Here is a 21,426-nt window from a genome sequence, read left to right on the forward strand (position 1 = left end):
CAAAAGTGCTGGAATGACTACATATGTAATTGTTGTGCTCTCGCAATTACAAAAAGGTAACGCACCGTTAGAAAATCTTATTAGTTTCCTAACTTTTTTTCTAGCGGTGCAAAAGTGCTGGAATGACTACATATGTAATTGTTGTGCTCTCGCAATTACAAAAAGCTAACGCACCGTTAGAAAATCTTATTAGTTTCCTAACTTTTTTTCTAGCGGTGCAAAAGTGCTGGAATGACTACATATGTAATTGTCGTGCTCTCGCAATTACGAAAAGGTAACGCACCGTTAGAAAATCTTATTAGTTTCCTAACTTTTTTTCTAGCGGTGCAAAAGTGTTGGAATGACTACGTATGTAATTGTCGTGCTTTCGCTATTACAAAAAGGTAACGCACCGTTAGAAAATCTTATTACTTTCCTAACTTTTTTTCTAGCGGTGCAAAAGTGCTGGAATGACTACATATGTACTCGTTGTGCTCTCGCAATTACAAAAAGGTAACGCACCGTTAGAAAATCTTATTACTTTCCTAACTTTTATTCTAGCGGTGCAAAAGTGCTGGAATGACTACATATGTAATTGTTGTGCTCTCGCAATTACAAAAAGGTAACGCACCGTTAGAAAATCTTATTAGTTTCCTAACTTTTATTCTAGCGGTGCAAAAGTGCTGGAATGACTACATATGTAATTGTTGTGCTCTCGCAATTACAAAAAGGTAAAGCACCGTTAGAAAATCTTATTAGTTTCCTAACTTTTTTTCTAGCGGTGCAAAAGTTCTGGAATGACTACATATGTAATTGTCGTGCTCTCGCAATTACAAAAAGGTAACGCACCGTTAGAAAATCTTATTACTTTCCTAACTTTTTTTCTAGCGGTGCAAAAGTGCTGGAATGACTACATTTGTAATTGTTGTGCTCTCAGAATTCTAAAAAGTCAACGCACCGTTAGAAAATCTTATTAGTTTCCTAACTTTTTTTCTAGCGGTGCAAAAGTGCTGGAATGACTACATATGTAATTGTTGTGCTCTCGCAATTACAAAAAGCTAACGCACCGTTAGAAAATCTTATTAGTTTCCTAACTTTTTTTCTAGCGGTGCAAAAGTGCTGGAATGACTACATATGTAATTGTCGTGCTCTCGCAATTACGAAAAGGTAACGCACCGTTAGAAAATCTTATTAGTTTCCTAACTTTTTTTCTAGCGGTGCAAAAGTGTTGGAATGACTACGTATGTAATTGTCGTGCTTTCGCTATTACAAAAAGGTAACGCACCGTTAGAAAATCTTATTACTTTCCTAACTTTTTTTCTAGCGGTGCAAAAGTGCTGGAATGACTACATATGTACTCGTTGTGCTCTCGCAATTACAAAAAGGTAACGCACCGTTAGAAAATCTTATTACTTTCCTAACTTTTTTTCTAGCGGTGCAAAAGTGCTGGAATGACTACATATGTAATTGTTGTGCTCTCAGAATTCTAAAAAGTCAACGCACCGTTAGAAAATCTTATTAGTTTCCTAACTTTTATTCTAGCGGTGCAAAAGTGCTGGAATGACTACATATGTAATTGTTGTGCTCTCGCAATTACAAAAAGGTAACGCACCGTTAGAAAATCTTATTAGTTTCCTAACTTTTATTCTAGCGGTGCAAAAGTGCTGGAATGACTACATATGTAATTGTTGTGCTCTCGCAATTACAAAAAGGTAAAGCACCGTTAGAAAATCTTATTAGTTTCCTAACTTTTTTTCTAGCGGTGCAAAAGTTCTGGAATGACTACATATGTAATTGTCGTGCTCTCGCAATTACAAAAAGGTAACGCACCGTTAGAAAATCTTATTACTTTCCTAACTTTTTTTCTAGCGGTGCAAAAGTGCTGGAATGACTACATTTGTAATTGTTGTGCTCTCAGAATTCTAAAAAGTCAACGCACCGTTAGAAAATCTTATTAGTTTCCTATCTTTTTTTCTAGCGGTGCAAAAGTGCTGGAATGACTACATATGTAATTGTTGTGCTCTCGCAATTACAAAAAGGTAACGCACCGTTAGAAAATCTTATTACTTTCCTAACTTTTTTTCTAGCGGTGCAAAAGTGCTGGAATGACTACATATGTAATTGTTGTGCTCTCGCAATTACAAAAAGGTAACGCACCGTTAGAAAATCTTATTAGTTTCCTAACTTTTTTTCTAGCGGTGCAAAAGTTCTGGAATGACTACATATGTAATTGTCGTGCTCTCGCAATTACAAAAAGGTAACGCACCGTTAGAAAATCTTATTACTTTCCTAACTTTTTTTCTGGCCATGCAAAAGTGCTGGAATGACTACATATGTAATTGTTGTGCTCTCGCAATTACAAAAAGGTAACGCACCGTTAGAAAATCTTATTAGTTTCCTAACTTTTTTTCTAGCGGTGCAAAAGTGCTGGAATGACTACATATGTAATTGTCGTGCTCTCGCAATTACAAAAAGGTAACGCACCGTTAGAAAATCTTATTAGTTTCCTAACTTTTTTTCTAGCGGTGCAAAAGTGTTGGAATGACTACGTATGTAATTGTCGTGCTTTCGCTATTACAAAAAGGAAACGCACCGTTAGAAAATCTTATTACTTTCCTAACTTTTTTTCTAGCGGTGCAAAAGTGCTGGAATGACTACATATGTACTCGTTGTGCTCTCGCAATTACAAAAAGGTAACGCACCGTTAGAAAATCTTATTAGTTTCCTAACTTTTTTTCTAGCGGTGCAAAAGTGCTGGAATGACTACATATGTAATTGTCGTGCTCTCGCAATTACAAAAAGGTAACGCACCGTTAGAAAATCTTATTAGTTTCCTAACTTTTTTTCTAGCGGTGCAAAAGTGTTGGAATGACTACATATGTAATTGTCGTGCTCTCGCAATTACAAAAAGGTAACGCACCGTTAGAAAATCTTATTACTTTCCTAACTTTTTTTCTGGCGATGCAAAAGTGCTGGAATGACTACATATGTAATTGTTGTGCTCTCGCAATTACAAAAAGGTAACGCACCGTTAGAAAATCTTATTAGTTTCCTAACTTTTTTTCTGGCGGTGCAAAAGTGCTGGAATGACTACATATGTAATTGTCGTGCTCTCGCAATTACAAAAAGGTAACGCACCGTTAGAAAATCTTATTAGTTTCCTAACTTTTTTTCTAGCGGTGCAAAAGTGCTGGAATGACTACATATGTAATTGTTGTGCTCTCAGAATTCTAAAAAGTCAACGCACCGTTAGAAAATCTTATTAGTTTCCTAACTTTTTTTCTAGCGGTGCAAAAGTGCTGGAATGACTACATATGTAATTGTTGTGCTCTCGCAATTACAAAAAGGTAACGCACCGTTAGAAAATCTTATTACTTTCCTAACTTTTTTTCTAGCGGTGCAAAAGTGCTGGAATGACTAAATATGTAATTGTGCTCTCGCAATTACAAAAAGGTAACGCACCGTTAGAAAATCTTATTACTTTCCTAACTTTTTTTCTAGCGGTGCAAAAGTGCTGGAATGACTACATATGTAAGTGTTGTGCTCTCGCAATTACAAAAAGGTACCGCACCGTTAGAAAATCTTATTAGTTTCCTAACTTTTTTTCTAGCGGTGCAAAAGTTCTGGAATGACTACATATGTAATTGTCGTGCTCTCGCAATTACGAAAAGGTAACGCACCGTTAGAAAATCTTATTAGTTTCCTAACTTTTTTTCTAGCGGTGCAAAAGTGTTGGAATGACTACGTATGTAATTGTCGTGCTTTCGCTATTACAAAAAGGTAACGCACCGTTAGAAAATCTTATTACTTTCCTAACTTTTTTTCTAGCGGTGCAAAAGTGCTGGAATGACTACATATGTACTCGTTGTGCTCTCGCAATTACAAAAAGGTAACGCACCGTTAGAAAATCTTATTACTTTCCTAACTTTTTTTCTAGCGGTGCAAAAGTGCTGGAATGACTACATATGTAATTGTTGTGCTCTCAGAATTCTAAAAAGTCAACGCACCGTTAGAAAATCTTATTAGTTTCCTAACTTTTATTCTAGCGGTGCAAAAGTGCTGGAATGACTACATATGTAATTGTTGTGCTCTCGCAATTACAAAAAGGTAACGCACCGTTAGAAAATCTTATTAGTTTCCTAACTTTTATTCTAGCGGTGCAAAAGTGCTGGAATGACTACATATGTAATTGTTGTGCTCTCGCAATTACAAAAAGGTAAAGCACCGTTAGAAAATCTTATTAGTTTCCTAACTTTTTTTCTAGCGGTGCAAAAGTGCTGGAATGACTACATATGTAATTGTCGTGCTCTCGCAATTACAAAAAGGTAACGCACCGTTAGAAAATCTTATTAGTTTCCTAACTTTTTTTCTAGCGGTGCAAAAGTGTTGGAATGACTACGTATGTAATTGTCGTGCTTTCGCTATTACAAAAAGGAAACGCACCGTTAGAAAATCTTATTACTTTCCTAACTTTTTTTCTAGCGGTGCAAAAGTGCTGGAATGACTACATATGTACTCGTTGTGCTCTCGCAATTACAAAAAGGTAACGCACCGTTAGAAAATCTTATTAGTTTCCTAACTTTTTTTCTAGCGGTGCAAAAGTGCTGGAATGACTACATATGTAATTGTCGTGCTCTCGCAATTACAAAAAGGTAACGCACCGTTAGAAAATCTTATTAGTTTCCTAACTTTTTTTCTAGCGGTGCAAAAGTGTTGGAATGACTACATATGTAATTGTCGTGCTCTCGCAATTACAAAAAGGTAACGCACCGTTAGAAAATCTTATTACTTTCCTAACTTTTTTTCTGGCGATGCAAAAGTGCTGGAATGACTACATATGTAATTGTTGTGCTCTCGCAATTACAAAAAGGTAACGCACCGTTAGAAAATCTTATTAGTTTCCTAACTTTTTTTCTGGCGGTGCAAAAGTGCTGGAATGACTACATATGTAATTGTCGTGCTCTCGCAATTACAAAAAGGTAACGCACCGTTAGAAAATCTTATTAGTTTCCTAACTTTTTTTCTAGCGGTGCAAAAGTGCTGGAATGACTACATATGTAATTGTTGTGCTCTCAGAATTCTAAAAAGTCAACGCACCGTTAGAAAATCTTATTAGTTTCCTAACTTTTTTTCTAGCGGTGCAAAAGTGCTGGAATGACTACATATGTAATTGTCGTGCTCTCGCAATTACAAAAAGGTAACGCAATGTTAGAAAATCTTATTAGTTTCCTAACGTTTTTTCTAGCGGTGCAAAAGTGCTGGAATGACTACATATGTAATTGTTGTGCTCTCGCAATTACAAAAAGGTAACGCACCGTTAGAAAATCTTATTAGTTTCCTAACTTTTTTTCTAGCGGTGCAAAAGTGCTGGAATGACTACATATGTAATTATTGTGCTCTCGCAATTACAAAAATGTAACGCACCGTTAAAAAATCCCATTAGTTTCCTAACTTTTTTTCTAGCGGTGCAAAAGTGCTGTAATGACTACATATGTAATTGTTGTGCTCTCGCAATTACAAAGAGGTAACGCACCGTTAGAAAATCTTATTAGTTTCCTAACGTTTTTTCTAGCGGTGCAAAAGTGCTGGAATGACTACATATGTAATTGTTGTGCTCTCGCAATTACAAAAAGGTAACGCACCGTTAGAAAATCTTATTAGTTTCCTAACTTTTTTTCTAGCGGTGCAAAAGTGCTGGAATGACTACATATGTAATTATTGTGCTCTCGCAATTACAAAAATGTAACGCACCGTTAAAAAATCCCATTAGTTTCCTAACTTTTTTTCTAGCGGTGCAAAAGTGCTGGAATGACTACATATGTAATTGTCGTGCTCTCGCAATTACAAAAAAGTAACGCACCGTTAGAAAATCTTATTACTTTCCTAACTTTTTTTCTAGCGGTGCAAAAGTGCTGGAATGACTACATATGTAATTGTCGTGCTCTCGCAATTACAAAAAGGTAACGCACCGTTAGAAAATCTTATTACTTTCCTAACTTTTTTTCTAGCGGTGCAAAAGTGCTGGAATGACTACATATGTAATTGTCGTGCTCTCGCAATTACAAAAAGGTAACGCACCGTTAGAAAATCTTATTAGTTTCCTAACTTTTTTTCTAGCGGTGCAAAAGTGCTGGAATGACTACATATGTAATTATTGTGCTCTCGCAATTACAAAAATGTAACGCACCGTTAAAAAATCCCATTAGTTTCCTAACTTTTTTTCTAGCGGTGCAAAAGTGCTGGAATGACTACATATGTAATTGTCGTGCTCTCGCAATTACAAAAAAGTAACGCACCGTTAGAAAATCTTATTACTTTCCTAACTTTTTTTCTAGCGGTGCAAAAGTGCTGGAATGACTACATATGTAATTGTCGTGCTCTCGCAATTACAAAAAGGTAACGCACCGTTAGAAAATCTTATTACTTTCCTAACTTTTTTTCTAGCGGTGCAAAAGTGCTGGAATGACTACATATGTAATTGTCGTGCTCTCGCAATTACAAAAAGGTAACGCACCGTTAGAAAATCTTATTAGTTTCCTAACTTTTTTTCTAGCGGTGCAAAAGTGCTGGAATGACTACATATGTAATTGTCGTGCTCTCGCAATTACAAAAAGGTAACGCACCGTTAGAAAATCTTATTAGTTTCCTAACTTTTTTTCTAGCGGTGGAAAAGTGCTGGAATGACTATATATGTAATTGTTGTGTTCTCGCAATTACAAAAAGGTAACGCACCGTTAGAAAATCTTATTAGTTTCCTAACTTTTTTTCTAGCGGTGCAAAAGTGCTGGAATGACTACATATGTAATTGTTGTGCTCTCACAATTACAAAAATGTAACGCACCGTTAAAAAATCCCATTAGTTTCCTAACTTTTTTTCTAGCGGTGCAAAAGTGCTGTAATGACTACATATGTAATTGTTGTGCTCTCGCAATTACAAAGAGGTAACGCACCGTTAGAAAATCTTATTAGTTTCCTAACTTTTTTTCTAGCGGTGCAAAAGTGCTGGAATGACTACATATGTAATTGTTGTGCTCTCAGAATTCTAAAAAGTCAACGCACCTTTAGAAAATCTTATTAGTTTCCTAACTTTTTTTCTAGCGGTGCAAAAGTGCTGGAATGACTACATATGTAATTGTCGTGCTCTCGCAATTACAAAAAAGTAACGCACCGTTAGAAAATCTTATTACTTTCCTAACTTTTTTTCTAGCGGTGCAAAAGTGCTGGAATGACTACATATGTACTCGTTGTGCTCTCGCAATTACAAAAAGGTAACGCACCGTTAGAAAATCTTATTAGTTTCCTAACTTTTTTTCTAGCGGTGCAAAAGTGCTGGAATGACTATATATATAATTGTTGTGTTCTCGCAATTACAAAAAGGTAACGCACCGTTAGAAAATCTTATTAGTTTCCTAACTTTTTTTCTAGCGGTGCAAAAGTGCTGGAATGACTACATATGTAATTGTTGTGCTCTCGCAATTACAAAAATGTAACGCACCGTTAAAAAATCCCATTAGTTTCCTAACTTTTTTTCTAGCGGTGCAAAAGTGCTGGAATGACTACATATGTAATTGTCGTGCTCTCGCAATTACAAAAAAGTAACGCACCGTTAGAAAATCTTATTACTTTCCTAACTTTTTTTCTAGCGGTGCAAAAGTGCTGGAATGACTACATATGTAATTGTCGTGCTCTCGCAATTACAAAAAGGTAACGCACCGTTAGAAAATCTTATTACTTTCCTAACTTTTTTTCTAGCGGTGCAAAAGTGCTGGAATGACTACATATGTAATTGTCGTGCTCTTGCAATTACAAAAAGGTAACGCACCGTTAGAAAATCTTATTAGTTTCCTAACTTTTTTTCTAGCGGTGCAAAAGTGCTGGAATGACTACATATATAATTGTTGTGCTCTCGCAATTACAAAAATGTAACGCACCGTTAAAAAATCCCATTAGTTTCCTAACTTTTTTTCTAGCGGTGCAAAAGTGCTGGAATGACTACATATGTAATTGTTGTGCTCTCGCAATTACAAAGAGGTAACGCACCGTTAGAAAATCTTATTAGTTTCCTAACTTTTTTTCTAGCGGTGCAAAAGTGCTGGAATGACTACATATGTAATTATTGTGCTCTCGCAATTACAAAAATGTAACGCACCGTTAAAAAATCCCATTAGTTTCCTAACTTTTTTTCTAGCGGTGCAAAAGTGCTGTAATGACTACATATGTAATTGTTGTGCTCTCGCAATTACAAAGAGGTAACGCACCGTTAGAAAATCTTATTAGTTTCCTAACTTTTTTTCTAGCGGTGGAAAAGTGCTGGAATGACTATATATGTAATTGTTGTGTTCTCGCAATTACAAAAAGGTAACGCACCGTTAGAAAATCTTATTAGTTTCCTAACTTTTTTTCTAGCGGTGCAAAAGTGCTGGAATGACTACATATGTAATTGTTGTGCTCTCGCAATTACAAAAATGTAACGCACCGTTAAAAAATCCCATTAGTTTCCTAACTTTTTTTCTAGCGGTGCAAAAGTGCTGTAATGACTACATATGTAATTGTTGTGCTCTCGCAATTACAAAGAGGTAACGCACCGTTAGAAAATCTTATTAGTTTCCTAACTTTTTTTCTAGCGGTGCAAAAGTGCTGGAATGACTACATATGTAATTGTTGTGCTCTCAGAATTCTAAAAAGTCAACGCACCTTTAGAAAATCTTATTAGTTTCCTAACTTTTTTTCTAGCGGTGCAAAAGTGCTGGAATGACTACATATGTAATTGTCGTGCTCTCGCAATTACAAAAAAGTAACGCACCGTTAGAAAATCTTATTACTTTCCTAACTTTTTTTCTAGCGGTGCAAAAGTGCTGGAATGACTACATATGTATTCGTTGTGCTCTCGCAATTACAAAAAGGTAACGCACCGTTAGAAAATCTTATTAGTTTCCTAACTTTTTTTCTAGCGGTGCAAAAGTGCTGGAATGACTATATATATAATTGTTGTGTTCTCGCAATTACAAAAAGGTAACGCACCGTTAGAAAATCTTATTAGTTTCCTAACTTTTTTTCTAGCGGTGCAAAAGTGCTGGAATGACTACATATGTAATTGTTGTGCTCTCGCAATTACAAAAATGTAACGCACCGTTAAAAAATCCCATTAGTTTCCTAACTTTTTTTCTAGCGGTGCAAAAGTGCTGGAATGACTAGATATGTACTCGTTGTGCTCTCGCAATTACAAAAATTTAACGCACCGTTAGAAAATCCCATTAGTTTCCTAACTTTTTTTCTAGCGGTGCAAAAGTGCTGGAATGACTACATATGTAATTGTTGTGCTCTCGCAATTACAAAAATGTAACGCACCGTTAAAAAATCCCATTAGTTTCCTAACTTTTTTCTAGCGGTGCAAAAGTGCTGTAATGACTACATATGTAATTGTTGTGCTCTCGCAATTACAAAGAGGTAACGCACCGTTAGAAAATCTTATTAGTTTCCTAACTTTTTTTCTAGCGGTGCAAAAGTGCTGGAATGACTACATATGTAATTGTTGTGCTCTCAGAATTCTAAAAAGTCAACGCACCTTTAGAAAATCTTATTAGTTTCCTAACTTTTTTTCTAGCGGTGCAAAAGTGCTGGAATGACTACATATGTAATTGTCGTGCTCTCGCAATTACAAAAAAGTAACGCACCGTTAGAAAATCTTATTACTTTCCTAACTTTTTTTCTAGCGGTGCAAAAGTGCTGGAATGACTACATATGTAATTGTCGTGCTCTCGCAATTACAAAAAGGTAACGCACCGTTAGAAAATCTTATTAGTTTCCTAACTTTTTTTCTAGCGGTGCAAAATTGCTGGAATGACTAAATATGTAATTGTCGTGCTCTCTCAATTACAAAAAAGTAACGCACCGTTAGAAAATCTTATTACTTTCCTAACTTTTTTTCTAGCGGTGCAAAAGTGCTGGAATGACTACATATGTAATTGTCGTGCTCTCGCAATTACAAAAAGGTAACGCAATGTTAGAAAATCTTATTAGTTTCCTAACGTTTTTTCTAGCGGTGCAAAAGTGCTGGAATGACTACATATGTAATTGTTGTGCTCTCGCAATTACAAAAAGGTAACGCACTGTTAGAAAATCTTATTAGTTTCCTAACTTTTTTTCTAGCAGTGCAAAAGTGCTGGAATGACTACATATGTAATTGTTGTGCTCTCTCAATTACAAAAAGCTAACGCACCGTTAGAAAATCTTATTAGTTTCCTAACTTTTTTTCTAGCGGTGCAAAAGTGCTGGAATGACTAGATATGTACTCGTTGTGCTCTCGCAATTACAAAAATTTAACGCACCGTTAGAAAATCCCATTAGTTTCCTAACTTTTTTTCTAGCGGTGCAAAAGTGCTGGAATGACTACATATGTAATTGTCGTGCTCTCGCAATTACAAAAAGGTAACGCACCGTTAGAAAATCTTATTACTTTCCTAACTTTTTTTCTAGCGGTGCAAAAGTGCTGGAATGACTACATATGTACTCGTTGTGCTCTCGCAATTACAAAAAGGTAACGCACCGTTAGAAAATCTTATTAGTTTCCTAACTTTTTTTCTAGCGGTGCAAAAGTGCTGGAATGACTATATATATAATTGTTGTGTTCTCGCAATTACAAAAAGGTAACGCACCGTTAGAAAATCTTATTAGTTTCCTAACTTTTTTTCTAGCGGTGCAAAAGTGCTGGAATGACTACATATGTAATTGTTGTGCTCTCGCAATTACAAAAATGTAACGCACCGTTAAAAAATCCCATTAGTTTCCTAACTTTTTTTCTAGCGGTGCAAAAGTGCTGTAATGACTACATATGTAATTGTTGTGCTCTCGCAATTACAAAGAGGTAACGCACTGTTAGAAAATCTTATTAGTTTCCTAACTTTTTTTCTAGCGGTGCAAAAGTGCTGGAATGACTACATATGTAATTGTTGTGCTCTCAGAATTCTAAAACGTCAACGCACCTTTAGAAAATCTTATTAGTTTCCTAACTTTTTTTCTAGCGGTGCAAAAGTGCTGGAATGATCACATATGTGATTGTTGTGCTCTCGGCGTTCCAAAAAGGTAACGCACCGTTAGAAAATCTTATTAGTTTCCTAACTTTTTTTCTAGCGGTGCAAAAGTGCTGGAATGATCACATATGTGATTGTTGTGCTCTCGGCGTTCCAAAAAGGTAACGCACCGTTAGAAAATCTTGTTACTTTCCTAACTTTTTTTTTAGCGGTGCAAAAGTGTTGGAATGACTACATATGTAATTGTCGTGCTCTCGCAATTACAAAAAGGTAACGCACCGTTAGAAAATCTTATTACTTTCCTAACTTTTTTTCTAGCGGTGCAAAAGTGCTGGAATGACTACATATGTAATTGTCGTGCTCTCGCAATTACAAAAAGGTAACGCACCGTTAGAAAATCTTATTACTTTCCTAACTTTTTTTCTAGCGGTGCAAAAGTGCTGGAATGACTACATATGTAATTGTCGTGCTCTCGCAATTACAAAAAGGTAACGCACCGTTAGAAAATCTTATTACTTTCCTAACTTTTTTTCTAGCGGTGCAAAAGTGCTGGAATGACTACATATATAATTTTTGTGCTCTCGCAATTACAAAAAGGTAACGCACCGTTAGAAAATCTTGTTACTTTCCTAACTTTTTTTTTAGCGGTGCAAAAGTGTTGGAATGACTACATATGTAATTGTCGTGCTCTCGCAATTACAAAAAGGTAACGCACCGTTAGAAAATCTTATTACTTTCCTAACTTTTTTTCTAGCGGTGCAAAAGTGCTGGAATGACTACATATATAATTTTTGTGCTCTCGCAATTACAAAAACGTAACGCACCGTTAGAAAATCTTATTAGTTTCCTAACGTTTTTTCTAGCGGTGCAAAAGTGCTGGAATGACTACATATATAATTTTTGTGCTCTCGCAATTACAAAAAGGTAACGCATTGTTAGAAAATCTTATTACTTTCCTAACTTTTTTTCTAGCGGTGCAAAAGTGCTGGAATGACTACATATATAATTTTTGTGCTCTCGCAATTACAAAAAGGTAACGCACCGTTAGAAAATCTTATTACTTTCCTAACTTTTTTTCTAGCGGTGCAAAAGTGCTGGAATGACTACATATGTAATTGTCGTGCTCTCGCAATTACAAAAAGGTAACGCACCGTTAGAAAATCTTATTACTTTCCTAACTTTTTTTCTAGCGGTGCAAAAGTGCTTGAATGACTACATATGTAATTGTTGTGCTCTCGCAATTACAAAAAGGTAACGCACCGTTAGAAAATCTTATTACTTTCCTAACTTTTTTTCTAGCGGTGCAAAAGTGCTGGAATGACTAAATATGTAATTGTTGTGCTCTCGCAATTACAAAAAGGTAACGCACCGTTAGAAAATCTTATTACTTTCCTAACTTTTTTTCTAGCGGTGCAAAAGTGCTGGAATGACTACATATGTAAGTGTTGTGCTCTCGCAATTACAAAAAGGTACCGCACCGTTAGAAAATCTTATTAGTTTCCTAACTTTTTTTCTAGCGGTGCAAAAGTTCTGGAATGACTACATATGTAATTGTCGTGCTCTCGCAATTACAAAAAGGTAACGCACCGTTAGAAAATCTTATTACTTTCCTAACTTTTTTTCTAGCGGTGCAAAAGTGCTGGAATGACTACATATGTAATTGTTGTGCTCCCAGAATTCTAAAAAGTCAACGCACCGTTAGAAAATCTTATTAGTTTCCTAACTTTTTTTCTAGCGGTGCAAAAGTGCTGGAATGACTACATATGTAATTGTCGTGCTCTCGCAATTACAAAAAGGTAACGCACCGTTAGAAAATCTTATTACTTTCCTAACTTTTTTTCTAGCGGTGCAAAAGTGCTGGAATGACTACATATGTAATTTTTGTGCTCTCGCAATTACAAAAAGGTAACGCACCGTTAGAAAATCTTATTAGTTTCCTAACTTTTTTTCTAGCGGTGCAAAAGTGCTGGAATGACTACATATGTAATTGTTGTGCTCTCGCAATTACAAAAAGGTAACGCACCGTTAGAAAATCTTATTACTTTCCTAACTTTTTTTCTAGCGGTGCAAAAGTGCTGGAATGACTAAATATGTAATTGTTGTGCTCTCGCAATTACAAAAAGGTAACGCACCGTTAGAAAATCTTATTACTTTCCTAACTTTTTTTCTAGCGGTGCAAAAGTGCTGGAATGACTACATATGTAATTGTCGTGCTCTCGCAATTACAAAAAGGTAACGCACCGTTAGAAAATCTTATTAGTTTCCTAACTTTTTTTCTAGCGGTGCAAAAGTGCTGGAATGACTACATATGTAATTGTCGTGCTCTCGCAATTACAAAAAGGTAACGCACCGTTAGAAAATCTTATTACTTTCCTAACTTTTTTTCTAGCGGTGCAAAAGTGCTGGAATGAGTACATATGTAATTGTTGTGCTCTCAGAATTCTAAAAAGTCAACGCACCGTTAGAAAATCTTATTAGTTTCCTAACTTTTTTTCTAGCGGTGCAAAAGTGCTGGAATGACTACATATGTAATTGTTGTGCTCTCGCAATTACAAAAAGGTAACGCACCGTTAGAAAATCTTATTACTTTCCTATCTTTTTTTCTAGCGGTGCAAAAGTGCTGGAATGACTACATATGTACTCGTTGTGCTCTCGCAATTACAAAAAGGTAACGCACCGTTAGAAAATCTTATTAGTTTCCTAACTTTTTTCTAGAGGTGCAAAAGTGCTGGAATGACTACATATGTAATTGTTGTGCTCTCGCAATTACAAAAAGGTAACGCACCGTTAGAAAATCTTATTACTTTCCTAACTTTTTTTCTAGCGGTGCAAAAGTGCTGGAATGACTACATATGTAATTGTCGTGCTCTCGCAATTACAAAAAGGTAACGCACCGTTAGAAAATCTTATTACTTTCCTAACTTTTTTTCTAGCGGTGCAAAAGTGCTGGAATGACTACATATGTAATTTTTGTGCTCTCGCAATTACAAAAAGGTAACGCACCGTTAGAAAATCTGATTAGTTTCCTAACTTTTTTTCTAGCGGTGCAAAAGTGCTGGAATGACTACATATGTAATTGTTGTGCTCTCGCAATTACAAAAAGCTAACGCACCGTTAGAAAATCTTATTAGTTTCCTAACTTTTTTTCTAGCGGTGCAAAAGTGCTGGAATGACTACATATGTAATTGTCGTGCTCTCGCAATTACAAAAAGGTAACGCACCGTTAGAAAATCTTATTACTTTCCTAACTTTTTTTCTAGCGGTGCAAAAGTGCTGGAATGACTACATATGTACTCGTTGTGCTCTCGCAATTACAAAAAGGTAACGCACCGTTAGAAAATCTTATTACTTTCCTAACTTTTTTTCTAGCGGTGCAAAAGTGCTGGAATGACTACATATGTAATTGTTGTGCTCTCAGAATTCTAAAAAGTCAACGCACCGTTAGAAAATCTTATTAGTTTCCTAACTTTTATTCTAGCGGTGCAAAAGTGCTGGAATGACTACATATGTAATTGTTGTGCTCTCGCAATTACAAAAAGGTAAAGCACCGTTAGAAAATCTTATTAGTTTCCTAACTTTTTTTCTAGCGGTGCAAAAGTTCTGGAATGACTACATATGTAATTGTCGTGCTCTTGCAATTACAAAAAGGTAACGCACCGTTAGAAAATCTTATTACTTTCCTAACTTTTTTTCTAGCGGTGCAAAAGTGCTGGAATGACTACATTTGTAATTGTTGTGCTCTCAGAATTCTAAAAAGTCAACGCACCGTTAGAAAATCTTATTAGTTTCCTATCTTTTTTTCTAGCGGTGCAAAAGTGCTGGAATGACTACATATGTAATTGTTGTGCTCTCGCAATTACAAAAAGGTAACGCACCGTTAGAAAATCTTATTACTTTCCTAACTTTTTTTCTAGCGGTGCAAAAGTGCTGGAATGACTACATATGTAATTGTTGTGCTCTCGCAATTACAAAAAGGTAACGCACCGTTAGAAAATCTTATTAGTTTCCTAACTTTTTTTCTAGCGGTGCAAAAGTTCTGGAATGACTACATATGTAATTGTCGTGCTCTCGCAATTACAAAAAGGTAACGCACCGTTAGAAAATCTTATTACTTTCCTAACTTTTTTTCTGGCCATGCAAAAGTGCTGGAATGACTACATATGTAATTGTTGTGCTCTCGCAATTACAAAAAGGTAACGCACCGTTAGAAAATCTTATTAGTTTCCTAACTTTTTTTCTAGCGGTGCAAAAGTGCTGGAATGACTACATATGTAATTGTCGTGCTCTCGCAATTACAAAAAGGTAACGCACCGTTAGAAAATCTTATTAGTTTCCTAACTTTTTTTCTAGCGGTGCAAAAGTGTTGGAATGACTACGTATGTAATTGTCGTGCTTTCGCTATTACAAAAAGGTAACGCACCGTTAGAAAATCTTATTACTTTCCTAACTTTTTTTCTAGCGGTGCAAAAGTGCTGGAATGACTACATATGTAATTGTTGTGCTCTCAGAATTCTAAAAAGTCAACGCACCGTTAGAAAATCTTATTAGTTTCCTAACTTTTATTCTAGCGGTGCAAAAGTGCTGGAATGACTACATATGTAATTGTTGTGCTCTCGCAATTACAAAAAGGTAACGCACCGTTAGAAAATCTTATTAGTTTCCTAACTTTTTTTCTAGCGGTGCAAAAGTTCTGGAATGACTACATATGTAATTGTCGTGCTCTCGCAATTACAAAAAGGTAACGCACCGTTAGAAAATCTTATTACTTTCCTAACTTTTTTTCTGGCGATGCAAAAGTGCTGGAATGACTACATATGTAATTGTTGTGCTCTCGCAATTACAAAAAGGTAACGCACCGTTAGAAAATCTTATTAGTTTCCTAACTTTTTTTCTGGCGGTGCAAAAGTGCTGGAATGACTACATATGTAATTGTCGTGCTCTCGCAATTACAAAAAGGTAACGCACCGTTAGAAAATCTTATTAGTTTCCTAACTTTTTATCTAGCGGTGCAAAAGTGCTGGAATGACTACATATGTAATTGTTGTGCTCTCAGAATTCTAAAAAGTCAACGCACCGTTAGAAAATCTTATTAGTTTCCTAACTTTTTTTCTAGCGGTGCAAAAGTGCTGGAATGACTACATATGTAATTGTTGTGCTCTCGCAATTACAAAAAGGTAACGCACCGTTAGAAAATCTTATTACTTTCCTAACTTTTTTTCTAGCGGTGCAAAAGTGCTGGAATGACTAAATATGTAATTGTTGTGCTCTCGCAATTACAAAAAGGTAACGCACCGTTAGAAAATCTTATTACTTTCCTAACTTTTTTTCTAGCGGTGCAAAAGTGCTGGAATGACTACATATGTAAGTGTTGTGCTCTCGCAATTACAAAAAGGTACCGCACCGTTAGAAAATCTTATTAGTTTCCTAACTTTTTTTCTAGCGGTGCAAAAGTTCTGGAATGACTACATATGTAATTGTCGTGCTCTCGCAATTACAAAAAGGTAACGCACCGTTAGAAAATCTTATTACTTTCCTAACTTTTTTTCTAGCGGTGCAAAAGTGCTGGAATGACTACATATGTAATTGTTGTGCTCCCAGAATTCTAAAAAGTCAACGCACCGTTAGAAAATCTTATTAGTTTCCTAACTTTTTTTCTAGCGGTGCAAAAGTGCTGGAATGACTACATATGTAATTGTGCTCTCGCAATTACAAAAAGGTAACGCACCGTTAGAAAATCTTATTACTTTCCTAACTTTTTTTCTAGCGGTGCAAAAGTGCTGGAATGACTACATATGTAGTTTTTGTGCTCTCGCAATTACAAAAAGGTAACGCACCGTTAGAAAATCTGATTAGTTTCCTAACTTTTTTTCTAGCGGTGCAAAAGTGCTGGAATGACTACATATGTAATTGTTGTGCTCTCGCAATTACAAAAAGCTAACGCACCGTTAGAAAATCTTATTAGTTTCCTAACTTTTTTTCTAGCGGTGCAAAAGTGCTGGAATGACTACATATGTAATTGTCGTGCTCTCGCAATTACAAAAAGGTAACGCACCGTTAGAAAATCTTATTACTTTCCTAACTTTTTTTCTAGCGGTGCAAAAGTGCTGGAATGACTACATATGTAATTGTTGTGCTCCCAGAATTCTAAAAAGTCAACGCACCGTTAGAAAATCTTATTAGTTTCCTAACTTTTTTTCTAGCGGTGCAAAAGTGCTGGAATGACTACATATGTAATTGTCGTGCTCTCGCAATTACAAAAAGGTAACGCACCGTTAGAAAATCTTATTAGTTTCCTAACTTTTTTTCTAGCGGTGCAAAAGTGCTGGAATGACTACATATGTAATTGTCGTGCTCTCGCAATTACAAAAAGGTAACGCACCGTTAGAAAATCTTATTACTTTCCTAACTTTTTTTCTAGCGGTGCAAAAGTGCTGGAATGAGTACATATGTAATTGTTGTGCTCTCAGAATTCTAAAAAGTCAACGCACCGTTAGAAAATCTTATTAGTTTCCTAACTTTTTTTCTAGCGGTGCAAAAGTGCTGGAATGACTACATATGTAATTGTTGTGCTCTCGCAATTACAAAAAGGTAACGCACCGTTAGAAAATCTTATTACTTTCCTAACTTTTTTTCTAGCGGTGCAAAAGTGCTGGAATGACTAAATATGTAATTGTTGTGCTCTCGCAATTACAAAAAGGTAACGCACCGTTAGAAAATCTTATTACTTTCCTAACTTTTTTTCTAGCGGTGCAAAAGTGCTGGAATGACTACATATGTAATTGTTGTGCTCTCGCAATTACAAAAAGGTAACGCACCGTTAGAAAATCTTATTAGTTTCCTAACTTTTTTTCTAGCGGTGCAAAAGTGTTGGAATGACTACGTATGTAATTGTCGTGCTTTCGCTATTACAAAAAGGTAACGCACCGTTAGAAAATCTTATTACTTTCCTAACTTTTTTTCTAGCGGTGCAAAAGTGCTGGAATGACTACACATGTACTCGTTGTGCTCTCGCAATTACAAAAAGGTAACGCACCGTTAGAAAATCTTATTAGTTTCCTAACTTTTTTTCTAGCGGTGCAAAAGTGCTGGAATGACTACATATGTAATTGTTGTGCTCTCGCAATTACAAAAAGGTAACGCACCGTTAGAAAATCTTATTAGTTTCCTAACTTTTTTTCTAGCGGTGCAAAAGTGCTGGAATGACTACATATGTAATTGTTGTGCTCTCGCAATTACAAAAAGCTAACGCACCGTTAGAAAATCTTATTAGTTTCCTAACTTTTTTTCTAGCGGTGCAAAAGTGCTGGAATGACTACATATGTAATTGTCGTGCTCTCGCAATTACGAAAAGGTAACGCACCGTTAGAAAATCTTATTAGTTTCCTAACTTTTTTTCTAGCGGTGCAAAAGTGTTGGAATGACTACGTATGTAATTGTCGTGCTTTCGCTATTACAAAAAGGTAACGCACCGTTAGAAAATCTTATTACTTTCCTAACTTTTTTTCTAGCGGTGCAAAAGTGCTGGAATGACTACATATGTACTCGTTGTGCTCTCGCAATTACAAAAAGGTAACGCACCGTTAGAAAATCTTATTACTTTCCTAACTTTTATTCTAGCGGTGCAAAAGTGCTGGAATGACTACATATGTAATTGTTGTGCTCTCGCAATTACAAAAAGGTAACGCACCGTTAGAAAATCTTATTAGTTTCCTAACTTTTATTCTAGCGGTGCAAAAGTGCTGGAATGACTACATATGTAATTGTTGTGCTCTCGCAATTACAAAAAGGTAAAGCACCGTTAGAAAATCTTGTTAGTTTCCTAACTTTTTTTCTAGCGGTGCAAAAGTTCTGGAATGACTACATATGTAATTGTCGTGCTCTCGCAATTACAAAAAGGTAACGCACCGTTAGAAAATCTTATTACTTTCCTAACTTTTTTTCTAGCGGTGCAAAAGTGCTGGAATGACTACATTTGTAATTGTTGTGCTCTCAGAATTCTAAAAAGTCAACGCACCGTTAGAAAATCTTATTAGTTTCCTAACTTTTTTTCTAGCGGTGCAAAAGTGCTGGAATGACTACATATGTAATTGTTGTGCTCTCGCAATTACAAAAAGCTAACGCACCGTTAGAAAATCTTATTAGTTTCCTAACTTTTTTTCTAGCGGTGCAAAAGTGCTGGAATGACTACATATGTAATTGTCGTGCTCTCGCAATTACGAAAAGGTAACGCACCGTTAGAAAATCTTATTAGTTTCCTAACTTTTTTTCTAGCGGTGCAAAAGTGTTGGAATGACTACGTATGTAATTGTCGTGCTTTCGCTATTACAAAAAGGTAACGCACCGTTAGAAAATCTTATTACTTTCCTAACTTTTTTTCTAGCGGTGCAAAAGTGCTGGAATGACTACATATGTACTCGTTGTGCTCTCGCAATTACAAAAAGGTAACGCACCGTTAGAAAATCTTATTACTTTCCTAACTTTTTTTCTAGCGGTGCAAAAGTGCTGGAATGACTACATATGTAATTGTTGTGCTCTCAGAATTCTAAAAAGTCAACGCACCGTTAGAAAATCTTATTAGTTTCCTAACTTTTATTCTAGCGGTGCAAAAGTGCTGGAATGACTACATATGTAATTGTTGTGCTCTCGCAATTACAAAAAGGTAACGCACCGTTAGAAAATCTTATTAGTTTCCTAACTTTTATTCTAGCGGTGCAAAAGTGCTGGAATGACTACATATGTAATTGTTGTGCTCTCGCAATTACAAAAAGGTAAAGCACCGTTAGAAAATCTTATTAGTTTCCTAACTTTTTTTCTAGCGGTGCAAAAGTTCTGGAATGACTACATATGTAATTGTCGTGCTCTCGCAATTACAAAAAGGTAACGCACCGTTAGAAAATCTTATTACTTTCCTAACTTTTTTTCTAGCGGTGCAAAAGTGCTGGAATGACTACATTTGTAATTGTTGTGCTCTCAGAATTCTAAAAAGTCAACGCACCGTTAGAAAATCTTATTAGTTTCCTATCTTTTTTTCTAGCGGTGCAAAAGTGCTGGAATGACTACATATGTAATTGTTGTGCTCTCGCAATTACAAAAAGGTAACGCACCGTTAGAAAATCTTATTACTTTCCTAACTTTTTTTCTAGCGGTGCAAAAGTGCTGGAATGACTACATATGTAATTGTTGTGCTCTCGCAATTACAAAAAGGTAACGCACCGTTAGAAAATCTTATTAGTTTCCTAACTTTTTTTCTAGCGGTGCAAAAGTTCTGGAATGACTACATATGTAATTGTCGTGCTCTCGCAATTACAAAAAGGTAACGCACCGTTAGAAAATCTTATTACTTTCCTAACTTTTTTTCTGGCCATGCAAAAGTGCTGGAATGACTACATATGTAATTGTTGTGCTCTCGCAATTACAAAAAGGTAACGCACCGTTAGAAAATCTTATTAGTTTCCTAACTTTTTTTCTAGCGGTGCAAAAGTGCTGGAATGACTACATATGTAATTGTCGTGCTCTCGCAATTACAAAAAGGTAACGCACCGTTAGAAAATCTTATTAGTTTCCTAACTTTTTTTCTAGCGGTGCAAAAGTGTTGGAATGACTACGTATGTAATTGTCGTGCTTTCGCTATTACAAAAAGGAAACGCACCGTTAGAAAATCTTATTACTTTCCTAACTTTTTTTCTAGCGGTGCAAAAGTGCTGGAATGACTACATATGTACTCGTTGTGCTCTCGCAATTACAAAAAGGTAACGCACCGTTAGAAAATCTTATTAGTTTCCTAACTTTTTTTCTAGCGGTGCAAAAGTGCTGGAATGACTACATATGTAATTGTCGTGCTCTCGCAATTACAAAAAGGTAACGCACCGTTAGAAAATCTTATTAGTTTCCTAACTTTTTTTCTAGCGGTGCAAAAGTGTTGGAATGACTACATATGTAATTGTCGTGCTCTCGCAATTACAAAAAGGTAACGCACCGTTAGAAAATCTTATTACTTTCCTAACTTTTTTTCTGGCGATGCAAAAGTGCTGGAATGACTACATATGTAATTGTTGTGCTCTCGCAATTACAAAAAGGTAACGCACCGTTAGAAAATCTTATTAGTTTCCTAACTTTTTTTCTGGCGGTGCAAAAGTGCTGGAATGACTACATATGTAATTGTCGTGCTCTCGCAATTACAAAAAGGTAACGCACCGTTAGAAAATCTTATTAGTTTCCTAACTTTTTTTCTAGCGGTGCAAAAGTGCTGGAATGACTACATATGTAATTGTTGTGCTCTCAGAATTCTAAAAAGTCAACGCACCGTTAGAAAATCTTATTAGTTTCCTAACTTTTTTTCTAGCGGTGCAAAAGTGCTGGAATGACTACATATGTAATTGTTGTGCTCTCGCAATTACAAAAAGGTAACGCACCGTTA

This window comes from Diabrotica undecimpunctata, unplaced genomic scaffold (genome assembly GCF_040954645.1).
Source record: "Diabrotica undecimpunctata isolate CICGRU unplaced genomic scaffold, icDiaUnde3 ctg00000568.1, whole genome shotgun sequence".
NCBI classification, from domain to species: Eukaryota; Metazoa; Arthropoda; class Insecta; order Coleoptera; family Chrysomelidae; genus Diabrotica; species Diabrotica undecimpunctata.